General features: G+C 37.4%; 1 pseudogene; it reads left to right on the forward strand.

Annotated features, from left to right (window-relative positions):
* Window positions 1-5182: 5182 nt before the first annotated feature.
* Window positions 5183-8257, forward strand: LOC127443553 (glutamyl-tRNA(Gln) amidotransferase subunit B, mitochondrial-like; annotated as a pseudogene).
* The last annotated feature ends 2140 nt before the right edge of the window (window positions 8258-10397 follow it).

Below are 10397 nucleotides of genomic sequence, written 5' to 3' on the forward strand. Positions count from 1 at the left end.
ACCGGTGTCTACCATTGTTGTACAATATCGGACTTGTAAGATAATGGGGATGGTGACTGTGTTGACTCCCGTCAGTGCAGTGTTATGGAAAGGTTGAACTATTTGGGCATTGGCATGAGGGGGTCTTGCTTGGAGATCAAGTGTTGACTGAAAAGTTTCTTCTTCTGGTCAGCAGCATTAACCTGACTCCAATACCTCTTAGACTCCTCAAAATCCCTTTCTATTTGTGTGCTAATACTTTATAGTTTTCCGACATCCTTCACTGTTCCTCGTAACAAACTTGCCAAACGCGGGTTGCAGTTTCTCAAGATAGCCTGGACAATGTCTTTCTCACTCATCCCACTCTTCCACTTCATACACAGAGCTCGATACTGGTAAGCAAAGTCACGTATGCATTCCTTCACCCCTTGTTTCCTTTCTTGCAATCTTCTAATTGCTACGTCCTCGTAGTCTTCACTCAAGAAGGACTTTAAGAAGATTTCTTGAAACTGTTTCCAGTTCCTCACATGTTGCCGTTCTGCTCGCCACCAGTCCTTAGCGGTCCCTTTGAGCACAGCAGTCAGAGTAGCCATAACTTCACTGTCTCTGAGGGGTCGAACCGCAAAGTACTCTTCACAATGCTCAATGAAGTTTACAGGATCTTCTTTCTGTGTGTCAAAAAAGCTGGGGAACTCCAGTTTTACTGGGGGATTGTATTGTGAAGAGGTATGGCTTTCTGGAGACACTGATTTTGCGATGATGAGTACGGTAGGGAGAATTTGGGAGTAGTCTGTTCGGGAATGGATAAACGAGCACTGATAGATTTGAATTTCTGTTCAAGCTGGGCGTCACGCCATTTCAAACAGTCTATTATGGATTGTCTTAAATCCCTAATTGCTAACTCCAACTGTTGCTTCATTCTCTCACACTCACGGTCCAACCGATAATTCATTTTGTCTTCCAAGGCTTGGACCTTGGTTTCAAATGACTTATGAGAAACACACTCACCTTCCGGTTACTTTCTTCCCAGCGGCCTTCAAGTGAAGTTAGCCTTTCGGCTAGTCGCTCTGCTGAGGTTGTTAGGGGTGTAAATGTGTTGTACTCAGTTTCAAACTCGGGTGGTGGTGGTGGAAATTCCTCGAGCTCATCTACCAAACTCAATGTATAAGTTACTTTCAGTAGTCTTTAGAGAAATGTGATGATTTTTGATATCAGCTTCAATACCACAGCAAATAATAGCCTAACACTAACTAATTTGTTAAATATAAAAGAATTAAGTTCTCAAGGTATTATTCAAGAGTAGTAAACAATCAGTAATAAAATAACAAAAGAAAAGCAATGAATAGAAAAAAAAACACTATAGAACAAAAAAATTTCAGTATCAAGTATTCAGTTAAACATTCAGAATAAATTTGACATAAAACTACTACTGGTCTTCCCTGTATGAATAATACTTTTATACTAGGGTTATACAAGTAAATTTATCCAGCCAAGAGCAGTGAGTGGTTTTGTCATTTTCTTGTTATTGTTGTTTGATTAATATTAAGGATACACTAGACAGCGGCAGGTCTATTAGGTTACATTTAAACTTACAAGTCATACATTTAGATACAAATCATCTTTTCCCCCAATGTTTTTGTTCACTTTAAACATAACTCTCTGTTTTTAAATGAACACCTCACCAAGATGGGCATTTTGGGGGAATTAAAATGTATTTGACCATTTAGGTGCGAGCGTTCTCGGAGCACATACGCATGCAAAGTGCGCCACACACACATAAGCCACCTGTCAGTCAAACAGCACACAGCTGTTTTGCTGCTCATCTGATCTTTTAAATTCAAACCATCTCCAAATAATTAAACCATTGTTTTTCTTTTTATTAACCAGGTCTTCCTCGACAGTGTGAACTGGCGCTGTCTCTCCCATGTTGCAGGAGAACTTGTGAGCGAGTGGGGCCGGGTTTGCATGCAGACACAGAGGGAGTGTGGAGGCGGGGTTGCGCGGAGAGTGTGAAAGAGGAGAGATGCAATCACGGCAGGGCTTTACGGAAGAAACAGGTTATGTAACACAACATCAAACTATATCGATATAAATGGTATTGTCTCATCCTATATCTCATTTGAAAATATATCGATATACCTTAAAAAGTCGATATACTGCCCAGCCCTACCAAGGGTATGACCATAGAAATCCACATGTACATGCCACATTAGCAGCTGTCATAGACCTCGATACCTTGGTGCATTAATACATTAAAGCAAATTGACAGATGCTGTCTGCAACAGCCTGAATCTTTTTCAGCCAATTTTTACAAGGTTTGATTTGCCTTAAACATATGACAATGTTGTATCATATCATAAACTCAAAATGCTGGATAGGTAACCATAACCATAAATGAATGTAGCTCAAAAACTTCTATAATACGTTTACTCAAATCATATATTTTGTTATAAAATCATATAGCACCAGTCATTCACATTGTAAATTATATACATAAAATTATAAGACGTAACCTGCAGAACTTATAGTCTTAAATTTTTTTCTATATTAAAAGAATCTCCATATTACCATAAAATGAGCTTGTATTACACATATATTAAATTCTAGCAGTGCAGTATTCATAATTTACATTTAGTTCTGATAAGTACAACCATAGATATGAAAACATTTTCAAGTTACAATAGTTAGTGCTGTAAATAAAGCGTATTTGTTGCTAAATTCCTGTGACGTCTCTTTTAAAAATAGCAATGTTTTTAAGCAAACTCCAAAAAAATATATCTACCAATGAATAAATCCTGGCAAACATATTGAAGATTAGCACCCATGCAGTCAATTTATTATATTTTGAACTGTTTCCACACAAAAGCCATTTATGCAGCACTCTGAGGCATCTCCTCCATTGATTTTCATTCAAACACGTCTTCTGTTGTCTGTTCCAAGATGACAGTGCTGTTGACATATCCCGACCAGCCGAATGCAGTATCTACCTATGGATATCTATGGGTACAACGGCATATACTGTGTGACGGTAGAAATGTGTCAACCGGTAGAGATCATTAGAAGAAAAGCAGAGTTTAGTTTTTCATTGAAATTTTATATGGTGATATATACTGTTACCTTGAAATAAAATTATTAATACTGTTATATTAGATTTTGGTCATTTGGTTCAAGGTTCATAACCGTGAGTTAAAACTTAAGTACTACCCTTGTAAAATTACAAGTGGCCTTAATCCATGGTTAAAAAAACATTAACCTAGAGTTAGGCAAAGTGTCTTATCAAAGACATATCAAATTTACATTTCAGCATCTCATTACTGAGAATAACACACATTGCAGTTAAGATCAGTGGTCTAAGGTACTGTAAGTCATGGCCAGCACACTTTCCCTTTGGTACTTTTCCTATCCATTTGTGAGAGAAGATGAATGTGGTCATTTGATCTCAGTAGTTGTGTCATATGTTGAGTGGCATACATGGCAGCAGCAGACACACACTAAATCATGCTCTCTACAGTGATGACAGAGCAGCCTTATTATGAGCATCTGCCCATGAAATAAAAGTCAATCCTCACAGCTGTGACCTGCTTCTCTCTGTCTTCTTGCTCATGGAAACAATCTGCTAGCACATACCATCAATTAATATCAGTGCTTATTACATGGTGCTCTGAAATATTTCATTCTGATCGGTAAATCGTAGCATTCTGCAGTCATATATTTTTGTACATTGACCACCTAACCATATAATTGACTGTAGTCTCAGGGAACCGATTTCCTACATTGCTGTGCTAGTTTCATGTCTCTCGCATCTTTTTGCAGTCTCTTTATTTTACTGTAATAAAGTGATTTAAATTCACAGCAATATTTCATGTCCATTTAGTTAATTATTCATTTGGTAAGTAGCTGTGTAATCAGCTGGTTAATATACTGTCACCCCAGCCCAGCTGCCAGGACATTCACCATGCCTTACCAAACCACACTTACTGAAAGAAGACAGTATAGAAAGAGTAAGGAGCCATTCACACAGGGCGCATTTTCATGTTAAAAAATGAGGTGGAGTGCAGTGGAATTAAACTGAATGCAGGGGTCTGCAAATTACTTTTAAACTTGACACAGCGTTAGCAGCAATGTAGTGGCCAAAGACATCAGTCTGCATGTGTACATACACTCACGAAGCACTTTATGTAGGTGTTAACCTGTACACCTACTTATTCATGCAGTTATCGTGTGGCAGCAGTGCAATGCATAAAATCATGCAGATACAGGTCAGGAGCTTCAGTTAAAGTTCACATCAACCATCAGAATAGGGAAAAATGTGATCTTCATTTCGGCCATGGCATGAATGTCGATGCCAGATGGGCTGGTTTGAGTATTTCTGTAACTGCTCATCTCCTGGGATTTTCATGCACAACAGTCTCTACAGTGTACTTGGAGTGGTGCCAAAAACAAAAAAATGTATTCAGTGAGCAGCAGTTCAGTTCGGAAATGCTTTGTTGATGAGACAGGTCAACAGAGAATGGCCAGGGCTGCGTTTCCCAAAAGCACTGGCGCCAGTGATCTCTACGATCAACTTGCTTTTGGTGAATGCAGCCCATACTAGTTCAAGCTGACAGAAAGGCTGTGGTAACTCTGATAACCACACTGTACAATTGTAGTGAGCAGAATAGCAAATCAGAATGCACAACATGTCAAACCTTGAGACGGATGGGCTACAACAGCAGAAGATCACATCGGGAACTTTATTAGGACCATAGTGTTCCTAATAAAGTTCTCAGTGAGTGTAGACCAACAATAAGAAAATATGACAGATAAAATACTGTGAAAGAATGTGTCTTATGTGAACGGGCCCTTAGTCTACCTCAGAGAGATTGGCTCGATTGCAAAATGGATTGTAGGCCAATGAGAGGCTTTTGCTCAATTATACTGAAATAAATAATAAATTATAATATCTATACAGGGATATTCTCGTCTGCCACAAACAATGATGCAATAACTTCCAATTATCTTCATTTGGAAGCCTTTCACTGCAAATATTGATATGCGATTCTTTGTGATTAATTTGATTAATTAATTAGCATACCATGTAATTAATTTTATTAATATCTTTAATAATCTTACAACCCTTATTATTATACACTTAGTAGCTTGCAGCTCCTTGTTTTGTGTAATCATTTATTACCCTATCTCTCTTTCCAGTAACACTATTCCGATGAGGGACAAGGAAGGTCTACAGGACTACAGGTGAGTTTCATGCACTATTGAACTCTGTACGCGAGTGAAATCTGCCTCATCAAACCATCCTGTGGGGAGCTACAGGGAGTAAAGATGAAGAATAACTGGAAGAGAGGACACTGGAAAGAGTGATGGAGCAGAGGGAGGATGGAAAGCACTGGATAAAAGGAAAAATAGGTAAAGGAAAGCAGAGTTTCTAGACAGATGGACAGAAGATGAACCACCAGTACTGTAATAATGTGGCTGCCTGGTGATCCACATAAAGGAGGAGTGAGGAAGGGAGGAGAGGAGGGAGAAAAGAGAGGAGATGAGGGAGGAAAGAGGAGAGGAAGTTCTCTGACTGATGGAGGCTAGAGATGAGCAATTTGATAAATGTATGTATGTGTGGGTGGTTCAGGTTAAAGAGACATACAAGGAGGGTGTGAGGGTGTGATCTAACGTGTAATAGAAGCTGTGTCTGAAATTGGCTCCTATTCCCTATAGAATACAGTACACTAAATAGTGTTGGCCATTCTGTAGCATTCCCTATATTTAACTCTTTTATACCCAAAAGGCACTCTGCTTTATAGTGTGTAACCAATGTACATTGTATATGTACATGCATGCTATTTGCTATATTTCCGACAACAACAATCTTTATTCCATGCTGGTGCCAGTCTTTCAGGTTTTTTATAAGTCATCAGTTAATTTAATATATTTAAATATATCAAGCCAAAATTATTCAGATTGGTAGTGTGTTTGTCTAATTCTATTCAATTAATGTTATTTATAAATGTTACTGCTCTATGAATGGACAGTTTTTTTTTTAATCATTATATCATCAATCAAACAAAGCATGTATGTATATTTACCGTTTAGAAGTTGTATTATAATCATAATTTTCCAGTGTACAGTACATGTTAGATAAGGTACATATAAGTGACACATAACTGACAGCTCCAGAGTGCTCTCTCCTGCACCCTATTTGCAGTGGTGGAAAGAGTACTGATTTTTTTTTACTTAAGTAAAAGTACTGCTACTGAAGAAATAATTCACTTGAGTACAAGTAGAAGTACTAAGAAATATTATGATTCAAGTAAGAGTAAATAAGTAGTTTGGCGAAAAACTACTCAAGTAATTACGTTACAAGTTACTTTATGAAAATTATATAATATATAGTATATACGCTTCCATTTTTAGAACACAAAGACATTTTTGTTCTTGAAAGAAACTTATGCTACCTTTCACCAAGGATGCATTAAATTGATCAAAAATACTGTCAAAATCATTAATTGCCAATTATTATTACGGTTTGAAATAATTGTTTTAGGTGTATTTATTCAATTTTTTCTTTACCCATGATGGCAAACATATACTGTGTCACCTATTCCTTACAAAAGCATTATAAAGTGCTAATTTGGTACTCAAGAAAATGTTCTTATTATTAGAACAATTGAAAATGGTTGCGCTATCATGCAGAAAAAAGAAAAAAAATTGATTTACATTTGCAAGTCAAATTTTGGTTTAAAAATAGGAAAAAAGAAACATTCTCCTGAAATTCTATTTTCTCCTAAAGTCTGTTGTTTTAGAGAGATGAAGGCTATTCCATGCATTACTGTTTTGAAAAAAAGAATCTCTAACCAGGATAGAGAGGGAAGTGGATGGCCAGATGCACAACAAAAAGACAAGTAAATCACAGTCTCTAGTTTGAGAAACAGACTCCTCACAGGTCCTAAACTAGCAGCTTCTAAATGCCAAAAACCTGCATTGCTGGTAACAAATATTATAGCTAAAAAAGATAAACTCACCAATCATTATTCGTCTAGTCGGTTGGACGACAATCCGATCATCCTAACCCATCCCTAGAATGTTATGTCATTATTTTTCTTCACAAAAGTTTCATATGAGGTTCAAAGTCTTTTGAATATGAAATAATTGCTTTGTTTCAGAATGAGGATGGTCTTATGGAGTACTTTGAGAGTGTTGTTCAGATGACCAAGTCAGAACCTGGGTGATGAAGGAGCTGATGGGAAATCTGAACTTAAAGAGTCTGAGAGTGTCGCAGAGGTTAGCCAGCACTTTAATTCAATAAAGTTAAATAGCTGTGATACCTCCAAAATATTGGGAACCAAATTTGAATAAACAAGCCCAAAAGAAATGGGAAAGAGAAGAGAGTATGTGTTTGTGTGTGTGTGCACATGTGCCAGGGGCTTATTTCCAGTCTGTTTATTTCATTCCTTCTCAACAACATTGTTTCCAGTCAGTAAATAATAAATAATGGAGGTTGTGTTCACTCCATGCCTGGGGATGTATATACGGGAGTGTTTATCTGGGACTACACCAGCTCAGTGATCACCTCTTGTTTTCTACATTTCACTAATATTATGAAGCCAAATTGCTTGAGCACACAAAAAGAAGCCCTGTTGAAACCACCCGGTAATGAGTTCTCCTGGGTCCCAGTGCCCTGATACTTTTAATTCTTGCTCTCTGAATTATTATATATTATTTTTAATTATTCTCTATCACTCTCTCTCTTTCTCTCTCTTCTTTCTTAATATTCTCTGCCTGTCTTTGTTTAATCTCTCCCTCTCTTTCTCAGTCCCATCTCTCCATCCGCTCTTGCTGAGCTGATCAATCTTGTGGAATCTGGTCACGTCACATCTTTTGCTGCTAAGCAGATAAGAGGGAAAAAACTTAAATCCTCAATAATGTATTACTGCACATTTACCCAAATACTAAAAAACATTGTTTTATCTTAAAAAGAAGTATACAAAAGGGGTTATAAAATTGTCAGATGTTTGAGACATATTGTGATATTCTCCTATTCTGGCCTGTTTTGTGTATGTGTGTTCATTCTGACCACAGGTTTTCAAGGAGATGTGGAAGGCTCCAGAGAAGACAGCAGCTCAGATAGTGAAGGATCAGGATTTAGGGCTGATAAATGACAGGGAGGAACTACAGAGGATCTGTCAGAGAGTGGTTGACAGTCAACCTGAGGAGGTGAGTCCAGACATTAGTCATTCCTTAAACACTCACTGTTTAATTTAACCAGACTATTGCACCCCAACCGTGAATTTTTGCTGTGATTTCTCGCCGTGCTTAACATTTTTAATAGAAACAATGGATTCCTATGAAGCCAATTCTCATCTGGAGTGAACATCCCATGGCCTTTAGAGAAATCACTTGCTTGTCTTTCGTATTGCGATTTCATTGTAGTTTTGCAAACATGTCAAGTAGTTGTTCTTCTCATCCGTGATGGGCAAAAGGCAGACCAACTGAAAGGTGCATTCCGCCACCTAACGTACCAGGGTAAAATTGCTTGTCGATTAGTGCCACCTATTGTAAAGGCATAAATGTGTTAATGGTGATCAATCACCTCACTTTTAATGTGAAAGGGCCATTTAAAGGCGATTCATTTCACATTATAGCAATGCCTCTGATGTGCAAAGGCCTTTATACAATAGTTTGTTGCGGCCGACTAAGTTGATTGGGCAAGCGGTGTTACAAAAAATCTAATGTGTCACATAACGTCACTGGGACACTTTATTCTTTGTATCACTCTTTCTTTCAGTGATAAGCTGATGGCTGTGTGTTGCTTGCCAACATGCAACAGTTGATACTGCCTTTGGCTGTATTTTGGATTTCTTTTGAAACTGTTTTTGTTGGCAGAGCAATAATAAACAATAGCTGGCCATATTGTTTTTAATTTGAATTTTGGTACATTAATACCTCTCATCTATACTGAAACGACGTTTTCCCCTCCAAAAGCAGAGATTTTCAAACACGCTCTCTAGTAGTGGTGATTGCTTTAAGACAACACCGGAAGCACGGCTTCCTCTAAAATTTCCTAAGAAATGTGGCAATGGCAAGTTATATATGTACGAATAATCTATTTAAATTACATATCACTCTTTGTGAATTTAGTGAATAGGAGTGTCAAATATCACACATCACTGTAGTGCTGTTTGTTGAAGTAACGCAAGCTGCTTTTTTCTGCATGAACACTGTATGTCCATAGAAGTCTGTTGACGCATGACCCATAGAGCCCCATTGAAGTCCAGCTTCAGCCTAGCTCTCCTGTTTCTTTGATATTGCTTAAGTATATTGTTCAAATATTACTCACGTACAAATAATACCAGTTCAAGAACCTTTCTATTAAAACATTTTTGTTAGATGTTATTTGCACCCATTGTAATAATGTCGTAGCTTTGTCTGGCTGTACCAGATTATAGAGCGCAACAGTGCCCACCCCACTTTAAAGCCATCTGGGTTCTGGAAGTATTTTTCCCATTCATTTTGTTTCCATAGGCTTTTCATTAAATCCTTCGTAAAAGAGTTCTAAGCCATGAACCAAACCAACCATCTCTGAGGTGAATCACAACATTACAAAATTTGATTTGAAGCCAAAAAGTATTTGAAAATTGTACAAAAAGACAAAGGTACAATACTGTGTACTTACTGTCTTTCACGAGGGCACAAACTACAATCCCATGAAGCATTGCAAGTCTGGGGCTACACAGCTCTAATGTCCTGCATGTAACATGTTGACAAATAAATCAGTTTTATCCAAATTCTTCAGTTTTTGTCAATGTCAAGCAGTTAAAGGAATAGTTCACCCAAAAATTCTCTCTTTACTCACCCTCATGCCATCCCAGATGTGTAGGACTTTCTTCCTTCTGCAGAACACAAAGTTTTTTTAGAAGAATATCTCAGCTCTGTAGGTCCACACAATTCAAGTCAATGGTTACCAAAACTTTGAAGTTTCAAAAAGCAAATAAAGGCAGCATAAAAGTAATCCATGACTCCATTGGTTTAATCCATGTCTTCTGAAGCGATCTAATCGGTTTTAGATCAAACAGACCAAAATATACAGTGCATTCAGAAAGTATTCAGACCCCTTCATTTTGTTTTCACATTTTGTTATGTTGCAGCCTTATGCTAAAATGCTTTAAACAATTTTTTTTACATCAATCTACACTCAATATCCTATAATGACAAATCAAAAACCAGATTTTTTATAACTGCAAATTTATTAAAAAGAAAAAACTGAAAAATCACATTGACAAAAATATTCAAATCCTTTGCTATGACTCAGGTGCATCCCATTTCTCTGGATCATCTTTGAGATGATTCCACACTTTGATTGGAGTCCACCTGTGGCAAATTTAATTGATTTGACATGATTTGGAAAGGCACACACCTGTCTATATAAG

Source organism: Myxocyprinus asiaticus, chromosome 7 (assembly GCF_019703515.2).
Source record: "Myxocyprinus asiaticus isolate MX2 ecotype Aquarium Trade chromosome 7, UBuf_Myxa_2, whole genome shotgun sequence".
Taxonomy (NCBI): domain Eukaryota; kingdom Metazoa; phylum Chordata; class Actinopteri; order Cypriniformes; family Catostomidae; genus Myxocyprinus; species Myxocyprinus asiaticus.